At 45.6% G+C, this 16,478-nt stretch overlaps 1 protein-coding gene across 7 annotated transcripts in view; it reads left to right on the top strand.

Moving 5' to 3' along the window:
• Positions 1 to 240: 240 nt before the first annotated feature.
• The window catches only part of RNF152 (ring finger protein 152), a 56,371-nt gene continuing 40,133 nt past the window's right edge, over positions 241 to 16,478 (top strand). Inside the window, exon 1 of one of the 7 annotated variants that reach the window (XM_041475981.1) lies at positions 241 to 348. The gene's annotated coding sequence lies outside the window, so the exon portion shown is untranslated. The other 6 variants (XM_041475979.1, XM_041475974.1, XM_041475977.1 and 3 more) reach the window with 6 other exon arrangements.

Genomic DNA, 16,478 nt, shown 5'->3' with positions numbered 1-16,478 from the left:
ATAAACTTTCAGCCACAGTGGCTGTGACAGGCAAGTTCCCACTCTGTCTCAAGTCAAAACATATTCATTGCAAAAAGATCAAATTGGCATAAGGCAGTGCTGTCTGTAAATATTGAAACATAAATTGCCTGAATGGGTTTGCTGAAATGCTACCATGAGCAATGTGTTTGTCAACATTACTGCAGGGGAATGCGAGCCAAATTAATGACAACTGCCAAAAAAGTAGAGCAAAAAAGGTATACTTTCCCCTGTGTGTCAGAAGCTGAATTTATGCCAGGCTCTGTCAGGATGTGAAAGAAAACGTGCTCAGAGGCTGCTGAGTCCCACAACAACTCTTCATTTCCTGCTGTAAGTATTTTCCTATTTATATTTATATTTATATTTGGCCATATGTGAGGGATGGTGATAAGGATAGATCCATAATTTCGTGAAGCAAGGAGGAAGAAGGACTGCTAGAAACATCTGTTAATTTGGATTCGTGCCTTGAGGCCCCTTCCTCTTCTCATTGTACCAGAGCCAGCCATAGGAGCTGAAGGAAACTTCACTGCACTTTGTGTCCCAGTGGTACCTTCCATGCAGGGGTTGAAGAAAGCTTGGAAGACTATAAACAAGTTTTTGAAAGCACCTGAAGGTAGTTTTTATTCTCTCTGGTTTGCATATTGTGAAACTGGAGCATTGAAAAGTTGATTTTCAGAGTTTCCTACTGCTCAGCACCTGCATTAAAGGTCAGCATTTCAGAAGCACTACGAGTGCTTGGGAGGAACCAAGCTCTTTCTCATAACTTTGAACAACAGCCACCTCTTTGCTAAATTTGCTAGTATGCACATGCTGGGGAAAGTCAGCACTGATGTTGACTAAAGCAGAGTTCGCAATCTGTTTGTGGCACCCGATAGCACCTTCGTTATCACTGTGCTTTTACCTTCCCTAATGACTAATGCACCAGGAATAAATCAGCGACATGCAAACTGGCACATTTTTCAGCAAGCGCAATCACCCAGGAAATTTGAGTAATTTTTCTCCTTCTCCCCATCCTGCCCATCTTCCCCTAGGAAACTGTTTCTTAATGGGGAAGATTGTTTATGGTGCTGGCAAATGACTCAAATAAAGTACTATGGACACAGATGTCCAAAGGCCAGCTTCTGGCACCCTACTGCTTGGGCAATGGGGTGAACAGGAATTTGTATTTAAAGTCTTGGTCTGTGAATAAGAGACCCAGTCGCTCACATCAATGTTTTGTCTCATGACATCTCTGGGCAGGGAAGAAGCCATGTTTCTGTGACCCATGATCACGCCATAATTATCCCAGGTGTAAATGAAGAACTGGAGCTACAGTCATTGAAACTGAGTCAGTGACAGCAAATTTCACCTGGTGTTTCTGGTATTACTTTAGAACCAGTGACCCAAATTGTAGCACACAAACTGCAATGTATTTATTGCATAAACATGTATAAATTTTGGGCAGCTACAATACGGTGTGTACTCCTGCTGCTGTTTTGACAGTCTTAGCTCAGTGAAACTACTAATTGAACTTCCAGTGCTGAAAATAATACAGCCATATGTGTAACTGCAGTGTGTACTTCATAAATGAGATGGTGGCACCATAAACTGTGAAAATAATGCAGCTGTATAAAATTAGAGTGATGAATGTGCATTGGCCTGCAATTCTACTCTGGAAGCCAAAGCTGGTACCAAACTCCTTCAAAACCGCGGGCGTTTAAACAAGCTTTATAGGGCAGCAACTGCTTACTCTGCACTTTCATGTGTGGGATACAATGCTGGTATTTTTTTTTTTCCCTTTCATCCAAATCTTTCTACTTTTGTTGCATTTCTGTTATGATGTTCGTCCTCTAATGTAGGTGGGCTTTGCTTCAGTTTTGGAGAAAACCACCCATTCCAGGCTACGACTAGCTGCTGTGGGCTGGGAGCTCCCAGATGGAGGGAAGATGAGAAATGGGACAAAGCAAAGTATGGCAATGGGGTGAACAGGAATTTGGTTTTCCTGCATTGTCCTTCTAAGGACAGAGAAAATCTTCAGCTTAGTGGGTTGTCACCATCACAGGCCCCTCTCCCTTCCCCTTTCCCCTGCACACAGCTCCTCAAACAAAGGACAAGTTAGAACAGGGGACAAAGACCTAGGCCATAAAGGGCTGAGAGCAGAAAGACAAGGAACATGAATACAGCCAAATGACACCTAAGTAAAGAGATTAAGGACTGGGAGTGATTCCTGATGATTCACAGAGGAGGGAGAGGAAGAGGAGGCAAAGACCATGATTACTATCAGCTTCTGGAGGGAACATCCCAGCCACATCCCAGGCTATCATATGGTGCCCGGAGGGAAGAAGCCAGGAGAGACGTTGAGAAGTGATTAGTGCGTGAAACACCTCTTTGCAGTCACAGGGAAGCCTGGCCGAGTCTGCTGGGGCATTATCTGGAGAAGACAGTGGTGATGAAACAGGTTAGGGGTTGTTGTGGTGGGCTTTTTTTTAGGTGGTTGGTTGGTTGTATTTTTTTTTTTTTTTAACTAAAACAATCTGCAGCTGCTACAGTATTGCAACGTTAAAAGATGAAGGTTTAACGCAATTAGATCTCTGGCCAGTGTGAGTACTCTGCTGGATGTTTCCTGAAAGAGGCACATTCGGGTAAGGGTAGTTCAGCCATCAGCAGATAAACAGCGATTTGACAACTTCCAGACCCAGAGGAATTGCTGCAGGCGAGGGTGCATCACTGGGGGGTGACTGTCGCTGTTTATCGATCTTGATAAGCATGAAGAGACATCTGTGGACAAGTAGCAGCCATGGCTCTTACACTGAGACTCCCCCTCTGATATTACTCCACAAAAAACTCCAAACCCCTACATCCCAGAAGTGGTTAGCAGCATGTGAGAGTTCTGTAGGAAACACCGATGAGTCCATGTGTAGAGCCCTATGCCATAGCACACCAATGAGTCCCTATGCCATAGCACACTTCTGTTGCCTAAGCTTACAGGTGTCAGAATGAAATGAGATGGTGCACTGCATGTACTCAGCAGAAAAAGATCACAGCTCACAGACAGTCAGAATAACCTTGCTCTGTAAATATGCACTATTTTAAATTTCATTTTTCATGCTGTGGCAACACCATTGTACCCCTTCTGCCTTAAAATAGCATTCACAAGAACCAACCCGCTGGTGAGGCTGTGCTGGGGCTTCAGCTGCAGACATGACTACATAGCATCAGCTCCAAAGAGAGGTTTGTCATGCTGCCATCAGCACTTTCTTGTTATATGGGATGTCTGGACAGGTAGGACTTTGGCATTAGGCTCTGGCAAGCAGCAACCTGCAACTGCAGCTTTTTCCAGAGCTCAGAAGTAATTCAGAGTGAGGCAAGGATTGGCTGCACTGAGAGAAGCAGGACCAAGGCACCAGAGGTGGGCTCCTCCTCACCTCAGATTTGTAGCTTGGTCCTCCTTGTCCAGTCGAGCACTTCTGCCGAAAGCCACCTGGCAGTCTCCTGGAGCCACCATTGCACATCAGAGAAGTTTTCCTCGTAAATTAAAGGATAGAACAAGCTGGCTGGGGCTGGATCTGGATCCGGATCTGGATGGAGCAGGATGCTGTTATTATAAGACAGCAAGGATAAGGAAGATGGTTAAGGAGTTCAGGCTGAGGAATACACTTCATAGCAGCAGGGAAGGAATTAATGGCCACGAGGTGGAAAGAATAAAATAAAATCCTAGCATTGAGAACTATGCTTCCTGATCTAACTTTGATAAAGCCATAATGAATGAAATTGAAACTATCTGGGCCAGTGAGTGGAGAGCAGGACAGTTTGCCTAAGGCAGCTATGAGGAGTAGGAAAGGTGACATCCCAAGAAGAAAAGGGTTTGCTGAATTTGGTCTCTCTCATGATTCCATTCTGGCATTGCCTGAAAGATGCTGATCCTGAGTTCAGAACCTGCAGACCACTTGATTTTTCCACTTCTGATACAGTGCAGTAGATAATCTGTGTTTTCTCATCTCTCACTAGCACCACTGGTGTAAAAACATATTCAGAAAAAGCAAAACACTTCTGACTTTAAAATGGAATTGAGTTCTGCCACACATAGGCAACTCTTTGTTAAACTGGGAAGATGATGATGAAAGGAAGCATTGCAGACAAAAGAGTAAGATAAAAGAGGCTTGGAGGTCTGCAAACTATTGTGGAGTTGCATCAGAATGGTTTTAAAAGAAGATTAAAAGAGAGAAATTAGTAGAAATTAAGAAATGGAGAGGGGAAACTTTCAGGTAAGGAGAAAACCGCAGTTTAGGCTTTAAAGGAAGAGAGACAGGAAGAGAACAACCCATGATAAAACCTAAAACCAGAAATGGTTAGAAGAGAATTACAGCTTTGGAGGGAGAGCATGAAGAAAGCTGTGTAATATTAGGCCTAGCAAAATGTATTTTATTTATTCATAGTTCTTCTGGATTATTTTTTGCTGGCAGCTGCTGAGGGTCCCATTGCTGCACATTCCCCTCCCTCCATGGAGGGCAGCCAAGCACTTCTCTTTGAGGATGATGAGTGTGCAAAATAGTTTTGAACGCTTCAACTTTAAACAAAGCACTTTCCAAAGCTCCCTTCTGCCTTGGGCAGCCGAACTCGAGTCTCCCTGGCGGAAACCTGGCAGCTTCCATGAGCTCCTTTTGCAGGTTGGTCCGTTATTAATGCTGAAATATAGATACTGGGACTGAAATAAATGAGAATCAGGCAAACTTTCCTTGCAAAAAAGAGAGCTGTAATTTACTTCCTCCTTGCATGTCCTGTGCTCACTTGCAGACAGGTGGGTGGGAATGTCAGCTCTCCTAGATTTAGAGCAGCTTCTGTATGGGACCCTCCAAATCCTGTTGTAATCAATGGAAACTCCACCATTCACTTTACTGGGACTTGGTGTGGCCCTGCAAGGCTCACAGCCCTGAAAGTCACACCCACCAACACCCAGTGGCCTCTTCAGAGAATTTGGGAAAATTGTGAAGTTGAAAAGCAGCCTAATCCTTTTAATTATTTTCCTGAGTAAGCCTTTTCCAAGCCTAAAAGGAGTGTTGAAAAGAAAATCCTTACTGACAGGTAATTTTTATTCAGCCCATACAGCGACATAGTAAATTTTTCAAAAGCTTTAAGGGTGTAAGTCCCATCTGACTTCAGAAATAAGAGACAGTTTTTTGCCCTTCAGCCACATTTCTAAGGAGGTATGTACTCCTTTAAGGAATGTAGGAAAATAGGGTTCTGAACACCTCTTTTTAAATCACAGTTAAATGTAAGAGCTGCCATGTTACAGGACTGACATTAGACATGGATTTAAGCAAGTCCTTGCAGCCCACAGGTCTGAACTGGGAACTCTGCACTTATTTTCTGGCAGCAATCTTACATGAGATACAGGAGATGCTGTTCTAGAAAACATGAACACGCTTAACTGGAGCTCTAGAGGAGTGAGCACTAATGAGACTGATCTATGAACTTAATAAGAAGCTTATTCTCTCAGACCATAAGCAGGCTGTTTGAAAAAACACCTACTAACTGAGTGAGGTTGGGAAAAGACTGTTTTGAAGCTCTGCCTCTGCAGAAATTCACTCAGAATCATCTTGAATTTGGCAGGGCAGGAGACGGGAGCCCATGTGGACACTGAGCAGCAACTGTAGTCCCCCAGACTTTGGACATGCTGACGTAGGTTTGAATGTGTCTGCCGTGGCCAGTATGTCCTGAAGACATTTGCTTGCAGAAATAAATTTAAAATTAGACACCACTGAAATTCTCCAAGCTTCTTCCAGGGGTTTAAGGACTGTAGGATGAAGCCCTGAATGGAAGACTGCTGTGCAAGGTTATCATCAACTAGTGTAGTTTGACCAGGCACCTCTGGCAGGGACAGCATTGGTTTTAATTTATTTCATGGCTACCAGTAATACCCTCCCCTCTGCGAGGCACAGACAGGATGCTTTCATTTTCAGAAGGCCCAATAAAACAAAAAAAAATATTTACTTCATATATTCATGTACTTAACTAGCCATACTGTCTATCCCAAGAAATCCGTGGGGTTTCCTGAAGAGCTCTGCTACTTAATTCATTGTAAATGGTGGGGAATCTGCAGCTGTATTGTTAAATGATAAATGATGTAATTTTGAGGAAGTGTCAGGATGAAGTGCAGTCACTGCCATGCCAGCACCCAGCACATAAATATCCCAGTGTGCTTGTTTTCCTATGTGTGCTTCAGATTTGACTCTGAAATTCCAGGCCTTGCTTCTCATTCTGTTAACACTGTGTGAGTAAAGTTACTCAGCTGAGGATGCTTCAGAGCAGCTTGTCCTGCAGGTAAGAGCTGGAAAGATCACCCAGTGGCTTGGAAATGTGTAGAAAGTCAAGAAAACAGGTCTGCATAAACACAGAGACTTGCATACCTCACTTTATTTTCTCTGCTAAAGTACACCATGACAGACATGCTGTCTGGATGATTGCTGGACTTTGTTGGGTGTTCTGTCTGGGGTAACCATAGGTTTTATAACGCCAGTCATGGGGTGTAAAGCACTCTGAACCTGGTGACTGGTCCTAATGATCCTAATGAACTACATCTAAAGTGTTTACGCAGTGCAATTTCATCTTCTCAAGGCCTGTAGTGTGAACTGTGGACTCTTTCTATCCTAAGGATAATATATCTGGTACTTCTGCTAGGCTAGACAAAATAACCTTTCTTCTACTCAGTTTGCTTTAAATAATACCAGAGTTGAGTTGCACCACTTCTTCTCTAACATGTTGAAACCTTAATCTCTTGGGCTAACATTTTCTGTGCCAGGTGGATACCTCAGTCTGATTCTGGAGGGATGTTTCTGGCTGTTCAGCTCTTCCTATGACATCTTTTCCTGTGAAAGACTGAATGCTTGAAACTAGATTTTCTACATAACATTAATCACTGCCTGGTCGTGATTCCCCTTCCAAAATGGAAGAAAAAAAAAAAAAAAAAAAGAAAAAAAAAAAAAGAAAAAAGAAAAGTGGTGCAACTCAACTCTGGCTGATGTGAAAAAATTCAGCTAAATTATAAATTCTTGGAAAATTGCAGTTTGCACACTCCTGGAGAGGCTTCTAAGTGTGGCTGCTGATCTCTATGATGTTTCAGTCTGTGGACACTTGTGCTCTGGTCTGTCTGTGGCTGAGGGACTGAGTAGGAGGTTTCTGGCAATGCTCTTCTTGGTGCCTGCTGGTACAGCCATGAAGACTTATGCTCTGTGTCAATGACCTCCTGGATCCCAAGTGATGAGGATGAAAGGACTTGGCCTTTATTTGTGGAGCTGGCATTAAAAGGTGGAGTAAAGCAGGCTGCAGTAAAAGACTGGAATTAGGGGCTTGGAGTGAAGAAGGTACTTGGGCCTCACTGTGAGAAACGTGATCTGGGCGCTGGGGTTGGAAACTGAGGCTGGAAACTGCTGGGATGAAATGTGGGTTACAGCTGGACAAAGAAAATGGGGGAGATGGTGCTGAAGAGAAGAAAGTGGCATATCAGGACTGGAGATTAGGAATGAGGGAACAGGGAGCCTAGGACATGGAACCTGGGTGGTGGCACAGGGGATGACAGAGGAGGTTGGCACTGGGGAGCAGGAAGCTGGGGTTGTGCTTCCGAGATCCCAAGCAAATGAAGGGAAGCCCAGGATGCTGTGAAAAGCAGCATGCACTCATGTAATGGAAGTGTGTGGTTATGTCAGGAATGACTTGCACAGTCAGCCTTAATTTGGTTATTTTCTAATTTTAAATGCATATGTTTGAAACCTCAATTTTCCTTCTAATTGAGCTTTTTGTCAGTGATAGGACTACCTGTATTTATTCTGTAGAGCTGGTGCCAAAGGGCTATCCTGATGCTTTAGTATGCAAGTCCTGAACAGTGAAGTTGCACTTAGTAAATTATGATGAAATATCTTCATGCCATTTATTTGTGGTGCTGTTTGTATATGAAGACTGTAATGCTCTTAAAACTCATCTACTTCAGAGGAGAATGAATTAACATGGATGACTGAGGGGTTGTCTAACTAATGGACTTCCAATATAGCTAGCGCCCAGCAACAAATTCAGTGTTACTTTGGATAACAGAAGAGTTAGGGTTTTTAAAATAATCGGGCTTTGGTAATTGAAATTCACTGATGTGAAAATATTTTTCACATATATGCTTTCTCTTTTGTTTAATATATAATGAACTATTAATTACTAAGAAGATACAGGCATGACTCAGTATAGTAAAAAACAAAGATTCGTATAAGTGTATTTTTCTAAATATCGCCTTGTGATGGGATAAGGGGAGAGAAAAGTGCAGCTCTGGAGATAATTGCCAGAGCTTATAAACAACCCCTCCCTTTCATTTTGTGACAGCTGCAGCAGCAGAGAGAATATCCAGGACTGTACAGAGAGCAACTGCTGCGGTAGCACCCCTGGTGTGTTTATCCAGCTCTCTGTACTGGCAGTAAATGTTCAAAACTCAGCAGGAGACAGCCCTGAGTGCCCAGCTGCTGCTGCCCCTGCTTTGAGCAGGGGGATGGACAGGAGGATCTGCAGAGGTCCCCTTCCACCTCAGTTATGCTGTGCTGACAACATAGGTAACACATCTCAGGCACATCCACACTGCTGCCCAGAGGCAGGCGGTGGCACTGTGCGAGAGGTGGGACCATGGTTGGTGGGATACAGGGTTTGTGGCTCCTCCAAGGTGACTCACTGAGAGGAGTCTGAGCCACTGCTTTGAAGGAAGCAAAAGGATGTGTCAGCAGACCCAGGCGGTTCCCAAGATTGGGAGCCTCAGGGGGCTCTTCGCACTGCCTGTCTCTGGGTGCTAAACTTCAGTGCAGGAAGCTTTTCCCCCTATCTTATCTGTGGAGGGAGATTAGCCCAGGCAGCAAGAAGGTGACTCAGAGTATGGATTTCTGCTGTGAATTATCTCCAGGGACATCTCCCCTTTGAGTGTAAAGGCAGTCAGCTGGTATTGAAGGAGCAACTTCCCTACATTTTGTACTTACAGATGTCAAATCACCTGATCTGTCAATGCAGGATGAGAGAGCTGGGATTGTTCAGCTTGGAAAAGAGAAGGCTTCAGGATGACCTACCTTTCCAGTACCTGAAGAGAGCCTACAAGAAAGATGGAGAAGGATTTTTTACAAGAGCATGTATTTATAGGACAAGGGGGAATTGAGTCAAAGTAAAAAAAGAGTAGGTTTAGATTGGACATTCAGTGAAAGTTCTTTGCTCTGAGGATGTTGAGGCACTGTAAACAGGTTGCCCAGAGATGCTATGGAAATCCTGGGAGTGTACAAGGCCAGGCTGGATGGGGCTCTGAGAACCTGGTCTAGTGAAAGGTATCCTGGCCCATGGCAGGTGGGGTTTGGACAAGATGATCTTTAAGGTCCTTTCCAACCCAAACCATTCAATGGTTATATGATTCTATGATTCATTATTAAAGTTATAATTAATAGATAAGCATTTTCAAGCTATTGCTATCAGGAGAAAATTATTGATCAAATTTCTGTATCCAACACAAGGACAAAAAGTGGGCTGAATAGCACACTGGTGAATAGAGAATTTGTTGCTCTCTTAAGGTAGGCACATTGACCATCTTCTCCTGCTTGAAGCCTTTAATCTTAATGAAGGGGTGAAGGCTCTCCTGTTAACTTTAGGGTAGAGTTTCTTTCTTTTTCGAGGGAGACTGGGGTTTCACAGCAATTTATTAAATGGAGTTACCACAAATACGCATCCTTTTTACGTGCCTGTTTTCAGGTTAGCGACCTGTAAAAATACTCACTCTGCTGAATCTTTTAAAGCATACAATAAAACAGTTTTATGGAAGGGAACAAGGGAATGTGTATGAGCCTGTCAGATTTCAATGAGCCAAAATGTTCATTGTAATTTTATCACAGGGTATCAATATGACAGGTGACAATTACCTATGATCAGCAGGGCTTGAAGCTGTTTCCACCAATAGATGCTTTTTTAATCGCTGTGGGCTGTACTTTTGTCTCACAGTTTTAGGCAACAGCTTTCTGTGAAGCTTTTGTGCAAGGTGTGGGTTTTGACAGGCCTTGACTCAGTAGCACTTTTAATGGTCAATGTAATTTTCCCTCCTTAGTCCCAGAGCTCTGAGATCATAGAAGTCTTCATTTTTTCCCACTGAAAGATGTTAGCTGAGCAGGGGATATTATGAAGTTTGGCGAGGTACTGCTGTTTCATGCATGTGTGCTCTCTGGCTGCCAGACTGAAGGGAAAAGAACTGAACTCTCCCTGCCTCTTACTTGGGGAGGGTTCAAAGAATCTTCTTTACCCCATTCCCTCAAAGAAGATTTCTTTGCCCCATTAATGATTTAATACACAACAACAAAAATCAGAGATGTTGCTGTCTGATTTCTTCTCCTCTGCTAACAGTTTCAAAAGCAGCTGAAAGAAAACAGGAAGATAGAAGGATACACAGTGAGGTAATATAAACTTTGTTTCTCTAGGAAACTGGGCTAAAAAGAGTTCCTAGGCTTTTTAATAACAGAGTAAACATTGGAAATATGATTTAAACCTCCAGTGTTGACTCAGAAATGAAAAGGAATGGATCCCCTATGTGCTGATTATTTTTAAAATGCTCACAAGCTCCCATAAAACCATTCGGTTTTATGATTATTTGGTGACTTGTTCCTGGAACTGAAAGTTTGACACTGAGGTCTTACATACATATTGTGTATTAGAAGTCTCTTAGGTGATCATAATGGAGAAACCATGAGTTAGCTACCTTTGTTATGATATCCCAGTGCTACCCCATCACTTGCAGGGATTGCTGCTATTATTTCTGTGAATGATAGATGTTCCCACTTCCCCAATACTGGGTATGCTTGAGTGAGTGCATCTGATAGCAGTTTGCTCTCATTGACTATTAGATATGATGTAAAAATTAAAATGATACAATTTGTTAGAAGAATCCAGTTGGGGGAAAAAAATGTCCCCATATCCAACCAGACTGGTGAGAGAACAGCAAAGGGCAGAAGAGCACTTCTGCCTTTCCATGCCTTTCCTCTGTCTTTTGATGCCTCTGGCTCTGGATGAACCCTTTTCATCCTTTTTATTCAGGTAGGAAATGAAAAGGGCAGTACCAAAGAACTTGCTGCCTTTTACAAAACTGTCTCCTAGTGAAAAGTTTTATCGAAATAAACCATGTGAAGCAATCTGAAGATGAAATCTATTTATCCTTCTATTTTCCTTCCCAAGTGTATTGCTGTGAACTTTTCAAGATTTCCTCCCCAGAGACTTACAGACTCTTCTCATAACAGATGCAGCCTTGGGGATGATGGCAGCAATCCAGGGATCCTCCTGGGAGTAATTACCTTTTCCAGTTCCCCTCACCTGCTGTATCTCTCTGGTAGCACTTCTGCCAGGAGCCTTGCATGTAATCCATTCAGCAGAGGGAGTCAGATGCCGAAAGCTGCAGTAGCCCCTCCGGACCAGGACCTTGTATTTGCATGTGGGATCTGAAACACTTGATTGTTTGCTGTCTGCTTAACCTGCATGGGGGTGTATGAGCTGAGCTGGCTAAACTCTGCTGTAACAATACAATCACAGCAGCAAGGACAGCAATACCATTGAGTCACTGTGTAAATGCTCTTCAACACTGCACTGCGAGATCCATCTTGTGATCTTTTTCTACATCTCTGTAGCCCCCCTGCCTTACTGGTGGACATCATTTGCAGAAGAGCTGACCGGTGCAGAGTTGGAGGGACATTTGGTTCCATTTTGTAATGCATTTTCCTCCCTTGAGTGCATGGAGATCTGGTACCACAGCACTGCCTGTATGCATAAGATGCCACTTGTTCTCTGAGGAAGAAAGGGGAAAATGACCCCTGAAAAGGCAGGGACTTGGAGCACAGAGGAACTGTGCCTTCCAAACCTGGTGTGTTTCTTCAAAGACAGGAGGTTACACAAATGCCTGATGTGAATTTGGCAAAAGCCCCTTCTTAAATTGTAAAAACAACTGTACAGCCCCCCTCTCCAGGACCTCAAAGGCTTTTTCTGAACAAAATCTGTAGAACATTGAGTGGCCACGGTGGGAAGGTGTGGGTCACAGCAGGTGCCATGGGCCACGGCCCATCCCCAAGAGCAGAGGGAAGGATGGCAGGAGGCCCCTGCTCCTTTAAGGGACACCTCAGAAGAAGCAATTTGGATGTTTGCTCTTCAGATTACTCAGCTGGGCAACGGGAGGGGGGAAGGGGAGATCGGCAAAATATTTCACACAGTCCTTCCAGCTGATCAACAGAGAAGCGAAAGTCAGCTGCATGTGCTAAAATGATGCCTGTGGTGTAAAATACATCGTGAGAGGTCAGAGATGGTAGTGACTAATACTTCAGAGACAGACATGAAGGGGGAACCAGACTCAAACTGATGGCTGAAATTTGACCTATTTGACTTCTTCTGTGTAATCCCAGTTATTTCATTAGGAAGTTTTGAATCAAGAAGCACTGTGGGATGCAAAAATCTGCTTCAAACGTTCATTGTGAGAATGGTAATTGAGTTTTAAATATTTATGGCAGAACCTGGAGTTGTACTAGTGAATGCATTATAGACTCCCTAGTGGTAAGCCTGGCTTGCTGGAGACCTTGTGCTGCAAATAGCCCCAGTACAGTGAGGAAGGGGGAAAGGAATTTTATTTTCTGAAAATGATTTATTTAGCTGATTATAGAGGGCTTACTCCTTCCTAGGCAACAGTTTCAGTGTGGAGCAACAGGATATGGGGAGGAGAAGGGTGTTCTATACAAACCTGGCACCTGGAAAACCTACAGGTCTGTGTACACACCACTTGCAACTGTTTGCTCCCAAAAAAACACTGGATTTGCAAAAAGATGAAGCAATGAGGAGTGAAAGACTCCTGTCTATTGTTGCCATTTGTAGTTCTTGCTGCTTGGCATTACTGATCCCATGTGAGACACTAGGAAGTACATATGCATTTTTTCTTTTACTGCTGATGGAAATAGGATTGTTTTCTCTGCAGGGAGAGAAGAAACTAGTCTGTGGTCCTGTGCTCTGTTGCCAGCATAGGCCTTGGTGCAGTGAATAAAAACGAGGCCTTATTCCCTCGCCTGGCCCTAGGTCTGCTGTGGTAAGACAACGCACCACATGTGCATACCACTTTAACGTGCTCTACTAATACAGCTCTAAGCCTCCAGCTGAGATTAATGGTCCTTAAGTCACTTGAGCCGGAGAACCTGCCTTGCGCGGGGTGTCCGACAGCCCCGCGTTCCCCGCGGGGGCAGCTCCGCAGGGTGCGCGGGGCAGGCGCCGCTCTGTCCCGCCGGGAATGCGCTCAGGTGCAGCTGTCCCTCACCTTGGGCCAGGTGGCACAACACGCTGCAGCTTAAAGCGGCAGAGCCCTTTCTCAGCCCTGAGGAACCCCCCGGCCGCTCCATCGTCCTCCTCCCCGCTGGCGGGGCCGGGTGGCACCGTGCAGGGCACGGGCTGTCCGCGGCCGCTGCCGCTGGAGAGGCTGCCGGGGCGGACGGAGCGGGGCGGCCTCGCAGCAGCGGCCAGCCCCGGCCGGGGCGGGGTGGGGCGCACCGGGGTCCGGGGGGGCTGCCATCCCGCGGGCAGGCACGGCGGCGGCGGCGGATGGCGGCAAGGTCAGTGGGCGCCCGCCGGCGGGGCTCCCCTCCCGGCCTCCCCCCGGGGCGGTCGGCGATGCTCGCGCGCGGTGGATCCAGCGGCGGGGGCGCCTCTCCCTCCTCCTCTTCCCGGCGGGGAGCGGGGCCGCCGCGGGCGCGGATGCCCCCCGCCACGCCTCCCTCCTTCCCTCCCGCCCGGGCGAGGGGCAGACGCGGGTTTCGTAAGCGCCTGCCCCGGCCGGCCCTGCCGCGCTCGGGTGTCCGCGGCAGAGCGGGGTCCCCCCGGGCGGTGCCGCGGCGCGATGCGCGGTGCAGGTGAGCGGCCGAGCAGCGCCCACCGGCGCGTCCCGGGAGGGCGGCGGGCGCCGAGGTTACTTCGAAACCCGGCGGGGTCGCGCCTGCATCGCACCAGCGCTGTTGCGAGCGGAGGAGGGTTATCCGTGTGCTCTGCGAGCAAGTAAATCCAGATAACTTAGAGACGGGGTTTGGTGGGGTCCTTTGTTACAGCGGGAGGTTTGGTGGTGCTTTTGCGTTGGTTTGGGTTCGTTTTGGTTTTTTGGTTTTTTTGGTTGATTTTCCTTCCATATGCCGCCAGTTAGCGGAGAAGATACGCGGTAACTCGGATGCTGTCATTGAGTGCCAGATATCTCGCCAAGCTTTTAGAAAAAGGTTTTAATTATTTTTTTAACCAGCCTGGAGGAGAGGCGAGAAGCCCCCTGCCCAGGTAGGGTCCCCGCTGTACGGAGCGGCAGCGCTCAGAGTTCCTTACGGCGTTAGATGCCGACCCAGCTGAGGTCGAGCTGCCAAAAATGTGATTTACGGACCCTGCCGACATCCGTCACCCAAGCGCTTTGTTCCGATACGCCGTCCGGTGGAGACACTTCTCCGGGAGCAGCTCTGCCTCTCCTGAAATGTGGATACACAGGATACGTGCACCAGGGTGCCAGCCGGCGAGGCATTAAGAGTGTGTTTGTGTAATAGGTGTCTTACAAAAAAAAAAAAAAAAAAAAGACGCAAACGGGATTTTGATAAGGTCCCATTAATTGAACTGTAAACATAGTAATTCCTCTGCACTTGTTTGCTCACTGAAACTCTTCCTTCTCCTCATCGATATGGCCCATGGTTTGTTTTTGTTTGCTTTTTATTTTTTGTTTTCAACTAGTATGTTTTAGAGAGTTTTTGATACAGATTTACTTAGACTTTTTGGTCTGATTTAGGCTGTTGGAAATTAATTATAGCCTTGCAGCTTAGGATGAGTACGAAGGTCATGTTCTCAGCCCTTCTGTACCACAGGCCTTTTTGAAATACCCAGTGAGTCTGTGCTAATGTAGAGCCTATGGGATGACAACAACAGCAATCTGGGGAAAAAAACCCTTCTGCTGAAAACTCTCTTGTTGGCTGTGTAACAGTGTGCAGCTGGATTTCAGCCTCTTGCTAGTTGCATGAAAGGTGGAAAATGAAAGTAGTCCTGGCTGAGGAGTGCAAAGCTGGGACAGCCTTGTGCTGTTGCTGGCCGTGGCACTGGCATGCCCATGACTGTCGGGACAGGGCTCTGTGGAAAATTCCCACTAAGCTGGTAGTACAGTTAAAAAGCCCAAGCCTCTGGCTCAAAGCTGTGAGGTCTCTCAGAGGGTTTGGACAGCTGGCCAGGTATGTGAAGACAAAATGAAATGATACCTGTTTTTTGCTGCTTTTCTGGGGGAAAGTTGGTTGGACCACATGTGATACAAATTTTGTATATATATTGTGAAGTCTTCTTGGACAGTACTGTGAGAGATCCAGATTAGAAATGCCAGGAAGACAATAAATATTATTTTGGCCTTAATATTGTGTGTTTAAGTCATACATGGAACTGCAAGAGCTCAGAACGAGCCTCTCATCCAAAGACCTGCTGTAACTTAGCAAAGTGCCCAGGGAATGGGCAAGTAGATCCTTCTGGGTGCTGGTATCCCTTCCCTGAGGGACTCAGGCCCTTCAGCTTTGCCAAAATCTGTGGATATGTTTTTGTCATACTTGCTCTTGGCTTCAGTTCAGGATTCTCACCTTGACCCCTCAGTGAACTGGATCAGAAGCCCCATCAGCCATAGTCCAACGGGAGGCTTCAGCACAGGTTTAACTTCAGTCATGTGAGTTGCTCCAGTGAAATTAGAGAGATACTTGAAAGCAAGCTTGCATATGGAGATTTCAAGCTCAGGGCTGCCTCTCATAAGCTTTCTAGGGTGTGAACTGCACATTATTTTTCCTTGCATGGGGCTGAGAACAAATGCCTCATCATGGTTGTGTTCCATCCAGAACAGCTAACCATACTTGGGACCAGTACTAGCAGATTAGGAGCAGTGGTGCTTTTCTGCTGGAGTTTTATGGAGCATTAGTTTGTGCTTGGGGCTTGAAGTCTTGCTGGAAGCTAATGAAGCTTACACTCCTAAATGCTCAAGCCATCCTTTTGAGCAGAATTTAGTTTTCTAAGTCAGTGAAGTATTTTTCAGACTGTGACCTCGATCAGTTGATGGGGCCTGGAGGATACAGGTCTATGGTATGAATGGATTTAGATGGTTCCCTGATCAGTTGACATGACTCTACTGAAGACCTGGTGATTTCTGATTCTGACCACATGGATGTTGACTTTGGGACTTGGCCTAGGGCTCCAACCTTTTTAACAATGATGTCCTTACACTGCCTTTTGTATACCTGTGTTTATTTGTCAGCCAGTTCTGCAGCCCCCTTCCGTACACCAAGTAGAAGATATTCAAGCAAGTAATGTCTCTGACTTGAGTGTGGTTCAGCTGAGTAAATTGTGTGCAGTCCAAGTTCAAAGCAGCAGATTTTGGGTGTGAGTGCTCTTTTTGTGTAGCATGTGGGAAACTAATTTCCAGAGCCTGG

The sequence above is a fragment of the Pyrgilauda ruficollis genome, unplaced genomic scaffold, assembly GCF_017590135.1.
Source record: "Pyrgilauda ruficollis isolate IOZ18807 unplaced genomic scaffold, ASM1759013v1 scaffold37, whole genome shotgun sequence".
Taxonomy (NCBI): domain Eukaryota; kingdom Metazoa; phylum Chordata; class Aves; order Passeriformes; family Passeridae; genus Pyrgilauda; species Pyrgilauda ruficollis.
The sequence above is the reverse complement of the archived record's forward strand: the minus strand, read 5'-3'. Positions and strand labels throughout refer to the sequence as shown.